Here is a 22606-nt window from a genome sequence, read left to right as displayed (position 1 = left end):
AAAATATATTATGACTTCTGCCTTGCTCTCTCTATCTGGTATTATTTGCTCTATGGAAGGCCAGATATCATGCTGTATGGAAACTCAGGTAGTTTATGCACTGACCCAAGTTGCAAAGAACTGAGCCTCTCACCAATAGCCATGTGAGGAGGCCATCTCAGAAGTGCATTCTCCAGCCCCAGTCAAATCTTCAGATAACATCAGATTCACCTGGGTTCTTTTTTTTTTTTTTTCCTATGGAGTTCATTTGGAGTTTTTTCTTTTTTTTTTTTTTTTTTTTTTAATTTTTTATTGTGGGTTGTTCAAAACATTACAAATTTCTTGACATATCATATTCCACACTTTGATTCTAGTGGGTTATGAACTCCCACCTTCACCCCATACACAGATTGCAGATTCACATCAGTTACACATCCATTGATTTACAAATTGCCATACTAGTGTCTGTTGTGCTCCGCTGCCTTTCCCATCATCCACCCTCCCCCCTCCCCACCTCTCCCCTCCCCTCCCCTCCCCTCCTCTCTCTCTACCCCCTCCACTGTATAACCCTGAGGGTCTCCTTCCATTACCGTGCAATTTACCTTCTCTCTCCCTTTCCCTCCCACCTCTCATCCCTGTTAAATGTTAATCTTCTTCTCCTGTTCTTCGTCCCTACTCTGTTCTTAGTTACTTTCCTTATATCAAAGAAGACATTTGGCATTTGTTTTTTAGGGATTGGCTAGCTTCACTTAGCATAATCTGCTCTAATGCCATCCATTTCCCTGTAAATTCTATGATTTTGTCATTTTTTAATGCAGAGTAATACTCTATTGTGTATAAATGCCACATTTTTTTTATCCATTCGTCTATTGAAGGGCATCTAGGTTGGTTCCACAGTCTTGCTATTGTGAACTGTGCTGCTATGAACATCGATGTAGCAGTGTCCCTGTAGCATGCTCTTTTTAGGTCTTTAGGGAATAGACCAAGAAGGGGAATAGCTGGGTCAAATGGTGGCTCCATTCCCAGCTTTCCAAGAAATCTCCATACTGCTTTCCAAATTGGCTGCACCAATCTGCAGTCCCACCAGCAATGCACAAGTGTACCCTTTTCCCCACATCCTCGCCAGCACTTGTTGTTGTTTGACTTCCTAATTGCTGCCAATCTTACTGGAGTGAGATGGTATCTTAGGGTGGTTTTGATTTGCATTTCTCTGACAGCTAGAGATGTTGAGCATTTTTTCATGTACTTGTTGATTGACTGTATGTCCTCCTCTGTGAAGTGTCTGTTCAGGTCCTTGGCCCATTTGTTGATTGGGTTGTTTGTTCTCTTATTGTCTAATTTTTTGAGTTCTTTGTATACTCTGGATATTAGGGCTCTATCTGAAGTGTGAGGAGTAAAGATTTGTTCCCAGGATGTAGGCTCCCTATTTACCTCTCTTATTGTTTCTTTTGCTGAGAAAAAACTTCTTAGTTTGAGTAAGTCCCATTTGTTGATTCTAGTTATTAACTTTTGTGCTATGGGTGTCCTATTGAGGAATTTGGAGCCCGACCCCACCGACTGTAGATCGTAGCCAACTTTTTCTTCTATCAGACGGCGCGTCTCTGATTTGATATCAAGTTCCTTGATCCATTTTGAATTCACTTTTGTGCATGGTGAGAGAAAGGGATTCAGTTTCATTTTGTTGCATATGGATTTCCAGTTTTCCCAGCACCATTTGTTGAAGATGCTATCCTTCCTCCATTGCATGCTTTTAGCCCCTTTATCAAATATAAGATAGTTGTAGTTTTGTGGATTGGTTTCTGTGTCCTCTATTCTGTACCATTGGTCCACACGCCTGTTTTGGTACCAGTACCATGCTGTTTTTGTTACTATTGCTCTGTAGTATAGTTTGAAGTCTGGTATCGCTATACCGCCTGATTCACACTTCTTGCTTAGCATTGTTTTTGCTATTCTGGGTCTTTTATTTTTCCATATGAATTTCATGATTGCTTTCTCTATTTCTACAAGAAATGCCATTGGGATTTTGATTGGCATTGCATTAAACCTATAGAGAACTTTTGGTAATATCGCCATTTTGATGATGTTAGTTCTGCCTATCCATGAACAGGGTATATTTTTCCATCTTCTAAGATCTTCTTCTATTTCTCTCTTTAGGGTTCTGTAGTTTTCATTGTATAAGTCTTTCACCTCTTTTGTTAGGTTGATTCCCAAGTATTTTATTTTTTTTGAAGATATTTTGAATGGAGTGGTTGTCCTCATTTCCATTTCAGAGGATTTGTCGCTGATATACAGGAATGCCTTTGATTTATGCGTGTTGATTTTAAATCCTGCCACTTTGCTGAATTCATTTATTAGCTCTAATAGTTTCTTTGTAGAGCCTTTTGGGTCTGCTAGATATAGAATCATATCATCTGCAAATAGTGATAATTTAAGTTCTTCTTTTCCTATTTTTATGCCTTTAATTTCTTTCGTCTGTCTAATTGCTCTGGCCAGTGTTTCGAGAACTATGTTGAAGAGAAGTGGAGAGAGAGGGCATCCCTGTCTTGTTCCAGATTTTAGAGGGAATGCCTTCAGTTTTTCTCCATTCAGAATAATGCTAGCCTGAGGCTTAGCATAGATTGCTTTTACAATATTGAGGTATGTTCCTGTTATCCCTAGTTTTTCTAGAGTTTTGAACATAAAGGGATGCTGTACTTTGTCAAATGCTTTTTCCGCATCTATCGAGATGATCATATGGTTCTTATTTTTAAGTCTATTGATGTGGTGAATAACATTTATTGATTTCCGTATATTGAACCAGCCTTGCATCCCAGGGATGAATCCTACTTGATCATGGTGTACAATTTTTTTTATATGTTTTTGTATCCGATTCGCCAGAATTTTATTGAGGATTTTTGCATCTAGGTTCATTAGAGATATTGGTCTGTAGTTTTCTTTCTTTGAAGTGTCTTTGTCTGGTTTAGGTATCAGGGTGATGTTGGCCTCATAGAATGAATTTGGAAGTTCTCCCTCCTTTTCTATTTCCTGAAGTAGCTTGAAAAGTATTGGTATTAGTTCTTCTTTAAAGGTTTTGTAAAATTCTGCTGTATACCCATCGGGACCTGGGCTTTTCTTAGTTGGTAGTCTTTTGATGGTTTCTTCTATCTCCTCAATTGATATTGGTCTGTTTAGGTTTTCTATATCCTCCTGACTCAATCTGGGCAGATCATATGACTTAAGAAATTTATCTATGCCTTCACTATCTTCTAATTTATTGGAGTATAAGGATTCAAAATAGTTTTTAATTATCTTCTGTATTTCTGAAGTGTCTGTTGTGATATTGCCTTTTTCATCCCGTATGCTAGTAATTTGAGTTCTCTCTCTTCTTCTCTTCACTAGCATCGCTAAGGGTCTGTCGATTTTGTTTATTTTTTCAAAGAACCAACTTTTAGTTTTGTCAATTTTTTCAATTGTTTCTTTTGTTTCGATTTCATTAATTTCAGCTCTGATTTTCATTATTTCTTGCCTTCTACTTCTTTTGCTGTTGTTTTGCTCTTCTTTTTCAAGGATTTTGAGATGAAGTATGAGATCATTTATTTGTTGGTTTTTTCTTTTTTTAAGGAATGAACTCCAAGCAATGAATTTTCCTCTTAGAACTGCTTTCAATGTGTCCCATAGATTCCGATATGTTGTGTCTGTGTTTTCATTTATCTCTAAGAATTTTTTAATTTCCTCCTTGATGTCTTCTATAACCCATTGATCATTCAGTAACCTATTGTTCATTCTCCAATTGATGTATGCTTTTTCCTTCCTTCTTTTATCGTTGATTTTCAGTTTCATTCCATTATGATCAGATAAGATGCATGGTAATATCTCTACTCCTTTATATTGTCTAAGAGTTGCCCTGTGACATAATATATGATCTATTTTTGAGAAGGATCCATGTGCTGCTGAGAAAAAAGTGTAACTGCTTGATGTTGGGTGGTATACTCTATATATGTCAATTAGGTCTAGGTTATTAATAGTGTTATTGAGTTCTATAGTTTCCTTATTCAACTTTTGTTTGGAAGATCTGTCCAGTGGCGAGAGAGGTGTGTTGAAGTCTCCCATGATTATGGTGTGGTGGTCTATTAGACTCTTGAACTTGAGAAGAGTTTGTTTGACGAACATAGCTGCACCATTGTTTGGGGCATAAATATTTATGATTGTTATGTCTTGTTGGTGTATGGTTCCCTTAAGCAGTATGTAGTGTCCCTCTTTATCTCTTTTGATTAACTTTGGCTTGAAATCTATTTTATTTGATATGAGTATGGACACGCCTGCTTGTTTCCGAAGTCCATATGAGTGATATGATTTTTCCCAACCTTTCACCTTCAGCCTATGTATGTCTTTTCCTATCAAATGCGTCTCCTGTAGGCAGCATATTGTTGGGTCTTGTTTTGTGATCCATTCTACTAGCCTGTGTCTCTTAATTGGTGAGTTTAAGCCATTAACATTTAGGGTTATTATTGAGATATGGGTTGTTCTTCCAGCCATATTTGTTTATTTCTGTTACTAAACATTGTTTGTTTTCCTCTTTGATTGTTTCCCCCCCCCTTTACTGTCCTACCTCCCACTGTTGGTTTTCATTGTTATTTTCCATTTCCTCTTCCTGTAATACTTTGGCTAGGATGTTTTGAAGAGATGGTTTTCTAGCTGCGAATTCTTTAAACTTTTGTTTATCGTGGAAGGTTTTAATTTCATTCTCCATCCTGAAGCTTAATTTCGCTGGATACACAATTCTTGGTTGGAACCCATTATCTTTCAGTGTTTGAAATATGTTATTCCAGGATCTTCTAGCTTTCAGAGTCTGTGTTGAAAGATCAGCTGTTATCCTGATTGGCTTGCCCCTAAATGTAATCTGCTTCCTTTCTCTTGTAGCTTTTAAAATTCTCTCCTTATTCTGTATGTTGGGCATCTTCATTATAATGTGTCTAGGTGTGGATCTCTTATGATTTTGCACATTCGGCGTCCTGTAGGCTTCTAGGATTTGGGATTCTGTCTCATTCTTCAAGTCTGGGAAGTTTTCTTGTATTATTTCATTGAATAGACTGCTCATTCCTTTGGTTTGGAGCTCTGTACCTTCCTGTATCCCAATGACTCTTAAGTTTGGTCTCTTAATGTTATCCCATATTTCTTGGATGTTCTGCTCATGGTTTCTTAACAGTCTTGCTGAGCTGTCTATGTTCTTTTCCAGTTGAAATACTTTGTCTTCATTGTCTGATGTTCTATCTTCTAAGTGTTCTACTCTGTTGGTAGTATTCTCCATTGAGTTTTTAAGTTGGTTTATTGCTTCCTGCATTTCTAGGATTTCTGATTGCTTGTTTTTTATAACCTCTATCTCCCTGTATAGTTGATCCTTTGCTTCCTGGATTTGTTTGCGTAATTCGTTGTCGAAGTGATCTTTCATTGTCTGATTTTGCTGTTTAATGTCTTCCTTGATACTCCAGATCATCTGAAGCATGTATATCCTGAATTCTTTATCTGACATTCCATCTGCTGCAGCTGTTACCTCTTCTAAAGTTGCGTTGACCTGCATTGCTTGTGGTCCTTTCTTTCCTTGTCTTTTCATACTGCTTGCGTATCTTTCCTGCAGGTGCGGGCGGCGGCTCTGCTCTCTCCTTATTCCAATTGGGGTGTCGTGGCTACCACGCCGGCAGGTCACTGGGCCTGTTCTGGGAGCTGGTGGCGGCTCTGTTCTGCCCCTACTCCAATTGGGGTGACATTTCTGTCGTACCAGCAGGCCACTGGGCCTGTCCTGCTGGTCGGTCGCAGATCTGCCCACCTTTCGGGCACGAGTGGAGGCTCTGCTTTGCCCCTACTCCAATTGGGGTGTCGTGACTACCCCGCCTGCAGGATGCTGGGTCTGTTCCTGGCAAGGGAGGTGACTCTGCTCTGTCACTACTCCAATTAGGGTGGTGTTTGTACCCCGCCGGCAGGCTCCTGGGCCTGATCCGCCGGTCTGTTGTAGGTCTGCCTACCTTGAAGGCGCGGGCGGCGGATCTGCCCTGCCCCTCCTACCACGCCTGCGGACCCCTGGGCCTGATCTGCAGGTTGATCACTGGTCTGCTCACCCTGCGGGCACGGGTGGCGGTTCCGCTCCACCCCCACTCCAATTGGGGTCACGTGACCACCACACCGGCAGGGCCTGATCCGGGCGTGGGATAAGGATCTGCTCTGCCCCTACTCGAGTTGGGGTGACGTGTGTACCACACTGGCAGGCCACTGGGCCTGACCCGCCAGGCTGTCACAGGTCTGTTTACCTTGCAAGCGCGAAGGGCGGCTCTGCCCTGCCCCTCCTACCACGCCCATGTACTACTGGGTCGTGGGTCTGCCCACCTGGCGGGTGTGGGTGGCGGCTCCGCTCCGCCCCCTCTCCAATTGGGGTCACGCGGTCACCACGCTGGCGAGCCGCTGGGCCTGCTCCGGGGGCTGGCGGCGGCCCGGCTCCTTCCCTCTGGCTCGAGGACAAATTGAGGAGACTCGGGTGACTGAGCCTCACCCCCCTTACCAGGAGACCAACTGCTTATGTCACCGCTGGTATTGATGAAGATCTCTCCTCCACCGCTTTCTGCTGACATCAGATCTCTGCCATGTTGGTATCCTATGCGAATGGCAGCATTTCGTTCCCCTTGCCAGGCAACCCAAGCAATGGGTGAGTCCTGACCTGCCCTCAGCAGGACCCGGACCGAGACACAGTTTCCGCGGGCTCCTAGCCCCGGTCCAGGGAAGTTCCGGGAGCCGGAACTCGGCCGCTCCGTGCTCGGTGTAAGCTCCTATAAGTGTAGGCTCCAAGAAGCAGCCCCCGCGGGCTCAGTTCCGGGAGCCGGAATTCGGCCGCTTAGTGTTTGGTGTATGCTCTGATAGTAGCAGGGTCCAAGAAGCAGCCTCCGCGGGCTCCGCAGCCCTGAGCCAGGGCGGTTCCGGGACGGTTCCGGGAGCCGGAACTCGGCCGCTCTGTGCTCGGTGTAAGCTCCTATAAGTGTAAGCTCCAAGAAGCAGTCCCCGCGGGCTCCTCACCTGGGTTCTTGATGGCAACCTTACATGGGACTCTGAGCCAGAGCTACCCAGCTAAGCCACTTTCAAATTTCATACCTACAGTATTTGTGTTTTTATGCTACTAAGTGTTTTGGGGGGGAATTTGTTTTGCAGCAATTAACAAAGAATATACCTTTTGATCATACAAAATCAGAGTTAAAAGGGTCTCTAGAAATAACATACGTACTGATAATTCAGTTCTGCATTTCCCATAGAACATGAGGAGATTTGTGGAGACTTTCTTTACTTCTGTTGATCAGAGTTGGGACAAACCTTGAGACCTCTGCACTATTCCTGATCTCAAGAGATACTGGGCCTGGTCTAAGCTTGCATGCCTGTTTAGTGATAAGAGCTTCATTTCCTGACCACAAGTCCAACACTTTCACCATTATATTCTGCTACTATTAATAAAACTGACATAATTTTACGCTTTTAATTTATATGAAATACCCACTCACTTACTGAAGATCAATCATTTGACTTGGTAAAAATTGCTTATCTAGACAGAAGATAGCATATTGCTTAGGAGAGTGGGAGACATTTTGAGTGCTGATTCTCATAGGTTATTCTGAATGATGGCCCCCAAAGATATACAGATTCTAATCCCTGGAACCTGTGACTGTTACCTAATATGACAAAAGGGATGTTGCAAATGTAATTTAGTTAAGGATCTTGAGATGGGAGATTATCCTGAATTATCCAGGTAGGTCCTAAGTGTAATCACAAGTGTCTTTACAAGAGGGAGGCAGAGGGAGATTTGATAAAGAAGAAAAAGAGATGTGATGAAACAACAGAGAGAGAATGATGTGATGCCAGGTGGGAGCCAAGGAATGAGGACAGCATCCATTCTGACAGCAAATATAAGGACACACTCTCTTCCACAGCCTCCGGAATGTAGCAGCCCTACAGACCCTGGAATTTACCCACCATGACCCATGTCAGATCTCTGACTCCTGAATTTTATCTAAAAGGTAAAAATTTGTGTTGTTTTAAGATATTAAATTTGTTATGTTTTGCTGAAGCTGCCACAAAAAACTAATGACACTAATCTTAGCTCTCACAGGTCCTAATTCTTATACTTTGTGTGGGAGAGGCCATTCTAAGACTTCATTTTCATATCTATAAAATGAGAATAATAAAATGTCTGTTTCATAGACTTTTGAGACAATGAGTAAGACTATGTAAATTACCTAGTATGGAACTTGGCACATAGAAAGTTCTTTGTCGCCCATGGATTTGGTCTAGGTAGGAAGATTACAATTTTTATTTATTTATTTAGCCTTTTTTTAAAATCCAGTAGAGTATTACATATATATGGAATATAGAAAGAATGAAACATTTATTAGTAATTCTACTTCTCTGATTGTCCCTTCTCATGGGCATAGACTGCAAAATGGGGGAAAAACAAACAGATAAATGACTGCAGAATAACCCCTATGAGAGCTGTAAAGAGGATTTTGAAAGGATGTCTTTGCCTATTATCTGCTTTTAGAGAAAGCCACACAGAGAGGTGAAAAGTTACCCTATTTATAAATATCTCCAGGGAGGGAATGACTACAAACTTTCCTGATCATTTCTCTTGGAACATATGAAGCTTGTTTTGTTTCAAAGATGCCTGCACTGATGGTTGCACATTCTTCTTTATAAGAAAATGGAATGGTCTTGTTTTTAAAAGTTGCTTAATAACCAAGGCTGCCTAAAAAAGTCAATTACAAATAACCATGTTAGCTGATCATGTTTCCATGTTTCTAGTATAACCTCAGGACCACTGAATATGTGACAATGTAACCTTTTCCTTATCCTAGATTTCAAAATGTGCTATTGAAAGAAAATTACAATAATCGTAGTTCATTGTATTATTTATCCCTACAACTCAGTTTTCTTTACATGAATGTATTTTCTACTGAGTTAACATTTGTATTCTATTGTTTATATGTACCTATCACATATGCATAGATTAAGTGCTCTGTGGTTTCTATCATGAGCCCTGTTGGGTAGGAACAACGTCTACATAATTCCCTTGTAGCACCTGGTAGAACAGCTTGTGCTTTGTGATTGTTTATGATGATAGAGATGATACTAGAAAATGAAACCAAAAGGACCTTTTAAAAACAGGGTTTGATAGTATTGGGCCTTTTATTGAACATTTATTTACAGAGTAAAAAAACTTGAGCATAACTATTCTAACATTATGACCAATAACAAATAGTCAAGGGTGGTGATATTCAAAGGTCCTGTTGATCAAAGATGATTTGTGGAAGAAAGTAAGGGAATGTGGCTCATTGACTTGACTTTTAGCCCCACAATTAGAAAAGTACAGTGCCTGGTACAGGAAAAAAGTCAGTCTGAAGGCAGTTGACAGAGATGTCATCCTTTCTAATGCAGCCTGACCCACCTCAATTGGTCAAAGAGGCAGACACCTAATTACATTGGCCTTAGTTGGCCAACAGAGATTGACAGCTAAGGTAGAGCTCACCTCCTACAGATGAGAGCTCATGCCTCACTGGTGCCATCCAATGTCTTGGTGCCTTAGTATGTCTCATTGATCATTTTTAAATCTCTGCTCCAAAGCATAAGTGTGGCAAAAAAATTGCTTTCCCTTACATACTAAAACTAGTATGCTCTAGTTTTAATGGAGAGTGACGATGAAAATGGCATCGCCAGAAAGTGTTGGTCCACGTCTCTTTAGGTAAGAAGATCATGCTAGTTTTATAATTTTTTTTTGTGTGTGGAAATTAAAATTAATTCATGACCTGAAATGTTCCCAGGTTATTGAACTTATTTCTCAGTTTCTGGGAGAGAAGAAAAAAAAATTTATTTATCCCACTGTACAGATGGAAAAGTACTATGATCATTGCTTTAGCCAAAATTCATGTAGGTTTGATGCATTCAGCTTGCACAAGATCAACAGTGCTTTCCTATTCCCACAGTAAACACTGAGCCCTGTTTATAACAGAAGGGCAGTATCTGTGGTTCCCATTAGCAAAGCGCTCCAAGCTTCTTTTTCCCTTTTCTCAGAGACACCAGAAATGTGCCTTTGCAATAGTTTGCCACATCCTTAAATCATGATTAATTTAAACCTTTTTCTCTCCTTGCTTAGGCCTGACACAAGCAACTGCTTTCCTGTCACATTGATTTTTCTGTCCTTGCGGATTCATAGCCAGGGCTGAGTCCTCCTAACAGGGTGAGTTCTCTGACAAGGAAATTTTGCAACCTAATTTACAGCTGGAGTCAAGTTTGTCAGTGAGTGCCAGAGGGCAACTGTCGCAACTGGCTTGTTAAGTATGCATTTAATAGTGTTTATCCAAGCGAGTTTGTGATTTCTTCACTCTCTCCAACAAATATGTTATTTGTAATACCTATCTTCTCTAATCTAGGTGTTTGAAAAATGTCTGTAACATGTGTGGGCTAGAATACATTTGTTTTTCTCTAGGTATAGTCATTTAGCAAGGGCAGGCTTTGAGGATCTATCAAAAACTGCTTGCCACCTTTCCAAATCATCACTGTCTGCAGTGACCAGGCCTTAATCCTGGAGGAAAGCAAGGTAATCTTTTCAAATAAACATTCTTCAGGATGTTTTAGAAGAGACCCAGTTGCTAGCATGCAGAACCCTTTCAGCTCTTGAAAATATAGTTATACCAAGGGAGAATGATGATAAGAAGAGGGAGTGTTGGTGTTTGGTGTTTTCAGATGATTAAAAATAATAAGCAAAATTATAAGCAAAGATTTATATTTGTATCCTTGTGGATATTTTGAGAAGTCACTTGAGATTTTGTTTCTCTCAATGTATTTCATGAAAAATGAGACACAGAGGGGTGAAACACTTGAAGTAGATTAAATGAGAGACCTGGACATACGGAGGCTGTTCTGCTTACCTTACATTAATTCTATAGTAAATTGAAAACATCCAGTTGAAAATGCCTTTTATACAACTGACCTACAGAAATGCATAGCTTAGCAGCTCACTGTTCCCTGGAGCATCAGCCACTTTCCCTCCTGATGACATGGCTGACTGGGAAGTGCGTACACTGCTGCTGCTGCCCAGCATCCCAAATCACAGGCCTCAAAATCTGAAGTATGGTTTCTACTGCACGTGTCTTATTTCAACACCGTCATGAAATTGAAAAGCACAAGTCAAACCATGGTGAAACAGGGATCCCCTGTGTTCGAACCTCAGCTTATTAGGCTTCTCTGGACTTGGCCACTCCAGTGAGAGAATATGAGGTGAAGAAACAGTTGACCATTAAAAAACAAATGGCACTGGCCACATAGAAGCAACTAATGCACTATCTCCATTCTCAAGAGATTTGACATGAAAAAAAAGAGAAAAGGTGGGAAATAGAATAAACCGAATATTACTTGAGTTATCTAATTAACTTAAATCAAAACAGACCATGTATTCTGGGACATCTATTATTATTATTTTTTGTGTGTATCTATCTATCTATCTATCTCTCTCTATATAAATTACATATGTATAATTTATCTATTTATCTATTTAAAATTTCACAAGGTCGAGGACTTAGCACTGGTCCTGGCCCACAAGACCTCTCTGACACATGTGTAGATATGGGGGACATTCCCCCTGCCTAGCATTCAATCCCTGATATCATGCCCAATCTCAGCGGCTGCAGTTTGAAAAAGACCCCATCCCCAGGTTTTCATATGTAAACTAGGGTGACCAACCACCCCCCATTTCCTAGGACTGAGAGATTGGCTGCAACATGAGACTGTGCAGTGCTAAAACTAGTTCAGTCCTGAGAAAACCAGGTTGGTCTTTTCTCCATGTAATATTCACCTATCCAATCGCTACATTTCATCCTCCACTATATTCTGTTTAGCCACTATAATTGGTTCAGACATGGGCTATACAAACCTGGCTGCAAATCATGGGATTTTGTGGGAACTACTGGGTCAACAACTTTACTTCTGCAATGGTTATTGTCTTGAGCTTTAGTTAACCTTCTTTACATCATGAGGGGAGAGGCTCATTGCAAGTGTTACCTCCTTTGGAGGAAATCACAGCCATGGAGAAACCGGGTTTTGGTAAATTTATTTATTTCTTTTCTGGGTTCTGGATCAACCTTGCCTGAAACTACCCTATTGTTGAGCTTTTTAGTGAGTCAATAAATTCTTCATACTAATTTCTATTATTGTTTGTTTTTGTTAAACTATTTGGGTTGAATTTCCATCATGTGAAACTAGAACAGTCTTCACTTATAAAAGAAAACAAGGGAAAGGAAGGAATGCAAATAGTCTAGTTGCAATTTTTTTAGGCTCATAATTAACATAACCAGAGGTTGCCCATTTTCTTTTCTTTTCCATAGTCTCCTTGAGGTACTGTGGGGTGTGTGTGTGTGTGTGTGTGTCCTCTCTAATGCAACCTGTGAACTGTACGGATCTTTGTGGGGTAGGGAATTGAAGGCAGCAAAATAGCTGCATGCTGGCAATAACCTAGGAATTTCTGAGTTTTTTTTTTTTTTTTTTTTTTTAAAGCAGGAAACAATGAGGTCTTGTTGTCCTTCCTCTGCTGTCTTCCTCCATTGCTCTCAGACTTCTGTGCTTTGTCATGCTGTATTTTGCTCCACTGTGATGATTCTCAGAATATATCATAAGCCTCATCTTAGGAACCTGAAATCTACAGTTCCTGAGGTTCCAACCTGTAGACTGGGACTCTTGAGAGTTCATAGAGCTGCAAACTCAGGCATCTGAAACCTCAGTCATCTGTTTATCTTTACTTAATCAATGGGCTCTAAAATGCAATCATTCACATGTAAAAGTATTCTAACACTTTTGGACAGTATCATAAGAGTGAGTAAGAATCCAATAGATTAATGTAATTAAGTTGCTAATGGGTAACTTGACATAGTTAAGTGCCTTATGTAAAAGCACTTAACATATATTAAAAGATATTTAGATTTCACAGCAATCTTATAAGACAGGTGTTATTCTCTTTGTTGTCCTAAAATGGAAAAAATAAAATGATTACATTTTCTTTATTCTGTATTTGTTTAACAGATTCATTTTAAACCATTCTCATGAGTTAACCTCCAGTAAATAGGTTTACAAGCATGTTTATGATATCATCTGTGAGTACATAAAGAAGCACCATGAGGGAGGAGAGACAAGGGCATGGGCAGCAGAAGCAGGTGTTGGGTGTGGGTCACACACATCAGAGAGACTCTCCCAAAAGAATGAGGCCTGAGCTGAACCTGAGCATATATGCTCAGTTGCAAAATTCTTCATCTTTTTTCAGGAGAAGGTTCCATTAATTTGCCATGAGAAATTTCAGTTTCTTTTTCTGCTTAAGTGACAGAACTCTGACTTGTGAAGCAGAAGAGTCAGATTCTTAACTCTGGATTCACAACTAAAGAGGCTACTCTGCAAAGTTTCTTAGAAGAGAAATGGGTCAACACATTCATTCCTAATAGCTTCCCTTCCAAACTTAAAGTCTTTAGGAAAACTTCAGGTGGAGCCTTCCTTTTCTACCTTCACTAAGTCATTGCCCACACCTCACAGTTTAGAAACCAGGCATTACAGCTGGGTGTGAAGGGAGCTCAGCTTTCAAGGAAAAAGTTTCATCTTATTTCATTTCTACCAATAATAAAATATCACTACTTATAGCTTCAGTGTATCTTCACTCAGTATCTTGTAGGACAGACACTGAAGATTTAGCAAATCAGGTTAATGACATTCATGAAACAGTTTCCCTAAAATTCTCCATCTAAACATTATTAAATTTACAGAAGAGTAGCGAGATTCATCAGATGTTTGATACCCATGAAAGCTTCCTATACAGAAGCAAAACAAAATAAAACAACAACAAAAACTCCCACACTTTTATATGAATGTACTTTGGAAGTAGACCAAATTCTTAATCTTACAATCTGGCTTTTCCAAAAATCAACTTGTTGTGTGTAATTTTGCGGTGTCTGGGAATTCATTTATACATGTGTAGAATTAAGAATTTAGATCAAGAGCTAAGAGAGGGTGGGTGGCTGTTGAATTGTGTTCAACAGAGTTTACCATAGGTGCCAGCTTAAAGACAGAAATAATTTTTGAGATTATATGAAAAAAAAAGGATAACTGTTTATTGACCTTATTGGTGTACTTGGCCTCTCAAAGTAGATTTCGTTTTGGGGGGTGGGTATCAAAAATTCTTAATACTAACAACTAATTTGATTTAAATAAAAACACTTCATCATATTTTAAGGATAAATGTAGCAGTTGGTACATATTACATACCAATATTAAAATTATGATACAATGCCTTAAAATAGAAGATGATTTGGCCTCCACAAAATGGGTATTTTTTTCATACTCCAGGTTGACATTTATATTTTATTTCTCTGTAGCTAAACATATGACAGTCATGGCCAATGTGACTCTGCAGAGGGTCCTGTGGACTGGCTGTCTTACTGCTCTTACATGTTTAACTGTTTCCCAGAAGGACATTGTTTCAGGAATAAGTCTCAAATTCTAACTCAACATGGACCCTGAAGGTTTGTCTAGTGCATGGTGTCAGAATTATGGACTTCATGCACGTTCATCCAAAGCCAGCATAGCCAATGCCTGTTTACACTAATAATTGGATAACACTACTGGAAAAGTCTCTGGTATTTTCTACATATCATTTGCTACTTTGGTTATGGAACTCCAACCTCTATACTATATCACAGTTGCCATATAAAGCCAATGGAAGATATGAATTGTTCACAACCATCTCCAACCACCTTCTACTCCAAGTGACTGTTTCTTCTGCTTTGCTGCTACCTCTGCAATTATTAAACTTCCATTTGTATTAAACTACCTTCACTATAGCAGAAAAAGGTGCATTTTTAAGACATAATTTCCTCTCTGCATCTTCTCTCCTCTTCCTCCTCTCCCTCCTCTCCTCCTCCTCCTCCTCCTCTCCCTCCTCCTCCTCCTCCTCCTTCTTCTTCTTTACTGGTGATTGAACCCAGTGGTGCTCTTAACCTCGGAGCCACATCCCCAACCTCCTCCCCCTCCTCCTCCTCCCCCTCCTCCTCCTCCTCCCCCCTCCCCCTCCCTCCTCCTCCTCCTCCTCCTCCTCCCCCTCCCCCCTCCTCCTCCTCCTCCTCCTCCTCCTCCTCCCCCTCCCCCCTCTCCTCCCCCTCCTCCTCCCCCTCCTCCTCCCCCTCTCCTCCGCCTCCCCCCCCTCCTCCTCCTCCTCCTCCTCCTCCTCCTCCTCCTCCTCCTCCTCCTCTTCTTCTTCTTCTTCTTCTTCTTCTTCTTCTTCTTCTTCTTCTAGTTGAAACAGGGTCTTGCTGAGTTGCTTAGGGCCTCACTAAGTTAGCTTTGAAGTTGTAATTCTCCTGCCTCAGCCTCCTGAGTCACTGGGATGATAAGCATGCACTACCACATCTGGCTTCTCTCTCTTCTTTCTGTCCCCTTTCATCACCCTATCCACAGATTTGACTTTGTTTTGCTTATGATACTGTGGCTATGTCTGCAAGGGGGTTAATTTTTATTTGGCCATAAAACTGAGAAAATTCATCTTTCACTGTTCTGCCATGTATTTTAGTCTTTTCTTGTTTGCAATTAACCTTGTATTGAAAAATTTCAAAGCCTCTAAGGCTGAGCTTATGTACAAAGTTGCACTGAAGACTGTGGTATGTGGTGCTGCCTAATTGCCATGCCAGTGTCCCCTGACGTTTCTTGGCTTTGCCCACAAGGCTGTTAGGAAGTTAGCAATTTAGACTGCTTTAATCCTCCATGTAAAGTGAAATATTAAATTGGTATGTAAAGACTGTGGCTGGGAAGTGTGGTAGATGAGTTGTAGAACTGTTTTCTATGAGGATCCCTTTGCAAATCTTTTAGAACATCTGCCTTTTCTACATTTTGTTTGTTCTCCTCTAATATTTTCTGCCCTCCAGCATGCCATGTCTGCCTAACAGAAGCAGGGCCATATCTGACAGGACTAAAGATCACACTCTTTAGATTATTCGTCTAGAGTCTTGGAGTTTTGGATAGCAGAACAGTCAAGCTTGCCCTGAGGTTTGCTCTGTCAGCCCCTGTTCCTTCTACCCACTGCACGACATCTTACCTTGGCCCATTCCTTCAGGAACTTGGCAAGAAAGAACAAAAATCTTTCTTGGTCTTTTATTCATTCATTAGATGCAAACTGCAGACTTACCAGTTGTAAAGCCCTGGGCTTCACAGTGAGAGTCACAGAGGAATAAAACATTCAGCTATTATTTTGAGAAGCTCACTGTATTCACCTACTTCCTGCCCTCCTGACCCAGTCCTGGGGACAAGTTGCAGAAGGGGTTTCCCTCTCCTAGAAGCTTCTGCTGTATAGAATTTATGAAAGCTGAGGAAACTGGAATTCAGAACCTTCAAACCTAATCTCCTTTTCTAGATTTGCTTTCTTTCATTTCCTTAAGCACTGCTCCTCTGCAACCAAACTATTCTATGTATCATCCCCTGAAACCAACCTACCTTTTTCTGACTGCCTGACTTATGGAAGGGCTGCCCTCTATACCTGGCAACCCTGTTTGGTCCCCATCACCAAAAGAAACACATTGCAAAGGCCTTTGATTGCAAAGACCCATTTCAAATGTCTTCCTATATCTTGGATAAAATTCTGTTATGGCTGGGGATGCAGAGAAAATGACATGATAAACAGGAAACTTTGGACTCTAAAGCATCTCATTTTACATGTACTCTGCTGCTCATTAAAATCATACCATTAGAAGAACTCTGGAACTCTCTGAGTTTCAGTTTCCACATGGGCAAAATGGAGATGATAATATTGCACCACCATTAAGCTTTGTAATGAGGTAGTTTATATAAATGGTGTAGACAGTTCCTGGTGCCCAGTGGCTACTCCCCAAATGCTAGTCACCATCCTTTCTAGGAAGCCTCCACTTTTAAAAGACATCTTTTGTAGCTGTTTATAGGCTTATCTTTTGTTAGGATCCAAACTGCTTAGGAATAGGCACTATGGCTTATTCACACAAAACTCCCTTCAGTCTTGCACAGTACTTTCTACCTAGCAGATGCTCAGGCATATTGGATGCATCAGGGTATTACTGTAAAAGTACAGATGACCCTATATTATTCTGGGAATAGCTGAGCTCAGCAGGGTGAAATGGCTGAGGGGTACAAAGACCAGGAGCTTTTTAAAGCCTTTACCTTAGCCCAGCAAGGTTCTGAAGAACAGAGTGATTGCAGGGAGAAAATGGCAGTCTCATGTGCAGGCTTCTGTGATTTAGAACCATAGGGTGACCTCTCCCAGGGTCATCCACAAGATGAATCAGGAAAAGAGAGACCAGAGTTGGGGCCAGCTGCTCCCAGATCCTTAGACATTCTAAACAAGGGGGAGAGACTTGGTCTTCACTGATTAATCTCTGATGATTTATTCTTCGGGCATCATTTAAAAGGACCATTTTAAAGTAAATTAATTGAACTCCCATGACCTTTTACCCTACTAATATCATCAAAAGAAACTAGATCTTGAATTTTTTAAAAATGTTGGATTTATTTTCTGTGACTTACAAACTATAAAGAATGTCAGTTTATTTATTTTTTTAAATTATTAATACAAATGTCAGCTTTTTCATCATTACGTTGAAAAATCTTAAGTTTGAAACATCCCAGTTTTAGCAAATGAAAAGTGAATTAAAGATGTTACAGATATTAAAGGATAAATATATAACTAAAGACACACAAAAATGGCATAATATTGGTTGTCTTCAAAACAAGAATTTCACCTTTTTTCATACTGATCCTGGTAATATTCCTGAGTTTTCTAACTGACTTAGATTAATTATAACTAGTGTAAGCCATTTTTTAAAAAAATGTGGGTGGCAGTCTGCTAGTGTTTTCTTAAAATCAGTTTAGTGGTTGGAATTAAGATTTATTTTTTGATTAATAGAATAGTATAGAGAATAAAAAAAATAGAAAATAGATGATTACATAGTAAGGATGTTATTTTATGAAGCTTTCACTTTTTTGTTTTTTGCATGAACATCAAATGTATTTATAAGTCTACCAGGTTGAACTATACAGTGCATTTTTTCATTGTGGTTGTATCTCAAAAATTTTGGAACCTACTAAATTTTTCTGGTTTTACGTTGTTTTGTTTATAAATTGCCTAGGGATGATGGTATAGCTCTGGCCAATGAGATGTCAAAGGAAGTCTGGTGGGGAAGGTAGAGATAGGGGTAGGGTAAGGAAAAAGATATGGTAAGGAAAAAGAGTCTTTGCTCTAAAGCAAGATGCACAGTGGTTTCTATTTTCTCTTGTGGATGTTGTCTGTACATGCTTTCTGAAACTGTGGAACCATCTTGCAACCATAAAAATAGCTCACCTGAGATCATTTTGAACATAGCAGAGTGGGAAACTGAAAGGACTCTTCCTCCTAGGCTTGATGTTAAGTGTGGTGCTTAATGCTTCTGGAACTCTCCTACCTCTAGGGCATGTTATATGAGGTAATAAATCCCCTTAGTTAAACTACTTGAGGTTCCCCCCCACAGTTGAAAGCATCCTAAAGAATAAAACAAACTCATTTTAGGAGGAGCATATAAGTCAACCCTTGTGGTTAAGGTCTGGTGGAAGAAAAGCTTGGAAAGGTTCTCTTGGGCAGATAAGAAAGCTAATGGATTCCAGGCCCATGTTTTGATTCCAAGGCAGTACAAACATATAGTTCTGAGTACAGATGCAAGAGCACATTGTCTGTGCTTGCATCTCTGAATGCCACTTGCTAACTAAGAACCTTGAGAAAGTAATCACATCAAGTGCTATGTTAGACTATTGATCTAGTGTCATTGTCCAGGATGAATTGAAAGATGGGAGAAATTGGAGGCATGGAAAACAGAAGACTGTTTTAACAATCTAGTAATGAAAATGAGTATTTATAGTTTGGAGGTGATAAAGAAAGCATACAAGGAGGAAAGGCTGAAGGAGATACTGGGGAGGTAGACTTGATGATGCACTTGATATAGGAAATGGGGTTGGAATGAAATCAGATCTAATGGTATGATTTCAAATGTGGAATTCTGGATTGGATATGCAGTGATGTGTGTGGTTAGAGTCAGAACAGGGGATAGATGAGGAAGATAACTTCCTGGATCCCTCTCAGGGATGGCACTTGTATTTACATGTAGTTTCTGATGTGGTCCCCAATTTATGGATGGCAAGCTAAAGTTCAGAGGAATTAAAGGGCTTCTAACAAGTGACGTAGTAAATGAGAAAAATCAACATTTCCTAAAAAATATTTTTAAATTCAAATTTCTCCTTTATCCTAAGCTGCCTCTTGAAGGTCACACATAATCAGGACAAGAAACGTGGAAACTAGGAGGAGGTGACAGGGTTTAAATTGCAGGTACCTAACACAAATGGGAAACAAAAGAGGGATGGTGTCTTGGGTTTAAGGACAGGTGCTTTTAGAATGATAGGATTTTTTTAAATGAAGAAAAATATGCGGTAAGAAAATGAAGGCATGTAATGAAAGAGAGAGTATGAAGAAGGGCTGGGAGGAAATCAGGATAAGAGAGGTGTAATAAAATTCAAGAGCAGAGTACCCAGTAAGAATGAGAGTTCATAGAGTCACTACTTGGGAGATTAAGGGAGTAAGATGCCAAAAGGGCACCCAATGCAATAGTAAGTGGCTTTCTGGTGACTTTCAAGCAGGACATTCCATAAGCTTGGCAAACACACATGCTAGACTGGAGGATATAAGGATGAGTGAGGGAAACTGAACCAGCAATATCTGGAAAAAACTTATCAATTAATGGAAATATCACCATGAAAAGAAAAGATTGACAAAAAAGAAAAGATCTTTCCTAGTCTGATGTAGAAAGAAAGGAAGATAATTTGAAGATGCTTTTGGAAAGGGTCTACTCTACATATCTTCAGAAATAGAGAAAGAGAAGAAAAGAAAGAGTGAGTCAGGGGAGAGGGAGGGACAGTCCACAAGTGAACTGTGCAGAAGGTAGGGTGGTGTTAGTTACTGCAAAAAGAAGGGTCATGCCAATCCACCTGGGGCAGGAAAGGATTAGACAGAATTGGAGGATGAATATGGAGGTCATCTGTGTATAAACTGATTTGCTACCCAGAAGAGATGAATGAAAAGACTTGGTAACTGGCTTTTAATGAATAGGGGATATTACAGGTTGCATCTTCTTCCTGGGACACATAATGACTTCAGGATGAGGGCAGGAGAAAATAGACTTTTAGAGGGATATGGCATATGCAATCATTGATGGTAGTTCACTGATATGCAATCCATAATGGTACAACAAGAGTAGTATCAATAGGAGTCCCCAAATAGTGTTGCAGTCCATTCTTTTGCTTCAAGTCCTTACTGGCACTGTTAGTGAAGAGAATAGAATTCCAGCCATGGATCTGCTCTAACTAGATAGAAAATCTTAAGTCCTTTTACTGTAAGGATCTTAGTTTCTTTTACCTATATAACAGGACACATTGGTTATGGTTCTTTATAATTTTGATGTGGAAATTCGATAAAATGACATATGATGATGAAAGTGATAATGAGAACATAATGACAATGAGAAACACAGCAATATTAATAGAAGTAGCATCTATTACTATTGATCTGCTCCTATTACAACACGCATTGTTATGGCTCTTTCTGTGATGGGCCAGACACTGTTCTAATCTTTTGCCTACAGTTTTACAGAAGAAAGTCAAAGTAATTGCCAAAGTTTTTAAAACTAGTAGAGGAAGGATTCCATCTAAATAAGTCTGGCTCCAGATAAAGAAGTTTGCTGATATAAAGTCTTGTGTTTTTCAAAGTAATTATTACAAGAGAAGTAAGATTTGTCTGAGAGTAATTCAACAGAGGACATATTTTGAATTCAGTTTTTGATTACTTAAAGTATCTATTTTTCTAATCCCACTAGGTTCTTAATGACATAGTATTTCCATAGTTTGGGCTTTTTTTTTTTTTTTCCTTTTTTAAAAATTTCCACTGAGAAAACAGGACCTTCCGTCTTCATGTAGTTTTATCAGGAAGATAAACCTCTGCTGTTGTTTCTTGGTATTTATTTCTGTGAGCAGCACATGGGAAGGACATGTCTCTTCTGATGGATTGCTACTAACAATCAGGGATGGCAGCAGCTGCTTCAGGCTTCCTGGCTGACCTTGAGCCAATTGGTGGATCAGATAAAAAGATGATTAAATGGAAAGGAATATAGCTCCTTAAAAGCTAGAGAAACTTCTTCACCATAGCATAGAAATATGGGATCAGAATTTTGGAGGTGTCACTTTAACGACTTCTGCCTCAGGTGGTAGTTGTGCTAATTTCTAAGCAAATTTCATCGAATAGGTGAATTTTTTCAGCAAGAGCTGAACAGCACCAACATGGGTTTCCAGACTGTTTATCAAAGACTTATTGGGCTGTTCACAATAGCCCACGGTGCCTGGTAGGAAACCACTGCGTTCAATTCTGCAACAGCTTGTAGAAGCTTATTTGTAATATCTTCAAACTCAATTGGCTGCGGTTTGGAATTGCTATAGCTACCTGGGAATTTGATCAAAAGAAAGGTTAAGGACATTAAGTCAGGGTGACATTCTATGTTAGCATCATGAAGACAGCAACCCAAACAAGGCTTAATCACCACATTGTATCTACCTCCCCAAGGGGTAGCAGCTGGGGCTTCTGTTGCAGGGACACAAGGTGAAGTTGGAACTAGTCGTGATGGAGGCAACAAATGATAAACCAGTGCTGTGCATTCTGGGGCTTTGTAACTCCTGTTGGGTGTTGTTAGAAGATTATCTTTTCAGTTTCTACAGATCCTATCATACCCTGCCACCATCCTGGATCAATGTTCTATAGAAGGAACAATGGTGTTTTGAGACTGAAAAAGTACACTTTCTCTTTTTAACCTTGTCCTTGTGTTTTCAAGAGAAGCTTTAATACAAGAAAAGAAGTCATTGATTCAAAGCCATGAGAACTAGAAGGTAAGCAGTAAAAACTGCGGAATGCATGCAGCAAGGCCAGCAATGTCGACATGGGCACACACAGTGCCTCAGGGGTGGGTCAGCTTATTCATGCTGTGTCTTCAGTTAAGAGAACAAATCAGGCCCAACTGAAAGAAAGTCTGCTGCCAGCTCAGGGGGCCTCCCAGTTCTGAAAACACAGCCTGGACTTTTAACATGACATTGTTGCTTCTGGAAAGCTTTCAGTTTGCTTCTAAAATGTGTTTGCTTAAAATCTATTCGTCACACTTTCATTTAGGGTCTACTCTACATTTTTGTGAAAAAATGATATATTGCATCAGACTTAAAAAAATAAAAGATATTTCATGTCAGATTGTAAACATACCAAGGACCTCACTCTCTCAGGTCTTATTCAGGAATTCTGCAACCTGGCTCTTTTAACCATCTCATGGGCGGTACCAAGTTGCTTGACAAAATCTACTTGAACATATGTACAGCCAAATTTTAATGAAATTAGCAATGATTTAAGTATTTTTTCAATTGACACTTTCACTAATTTAGGAATAAGTATCATAGTGACACAGGTTTAAGATATATTCCACTGATATCAATTATTTGAATATCATTTTTAAAATTTGTTCTA

The sequence above is a fragment of the Marmota monax genome, unplaced genomic scaffold (genome assembly GCF_021218885.2).
Source record: "Marmota monax isolate L192 unplaced genomic scaffold, Marmota_monax_Labrador192_F-V1.1 WCK01_AAM20220418_F8-fsc00276, whole genome shotgun sequence".
Lineage (NCBI taxonomy): Eukaryota > Metazoa > Chordata > Mammalia > Rodentia > Sciuridae > Marmota > Marmota monax.
This window is presented reverse-complemented; position numbering follows the sequence as displayed.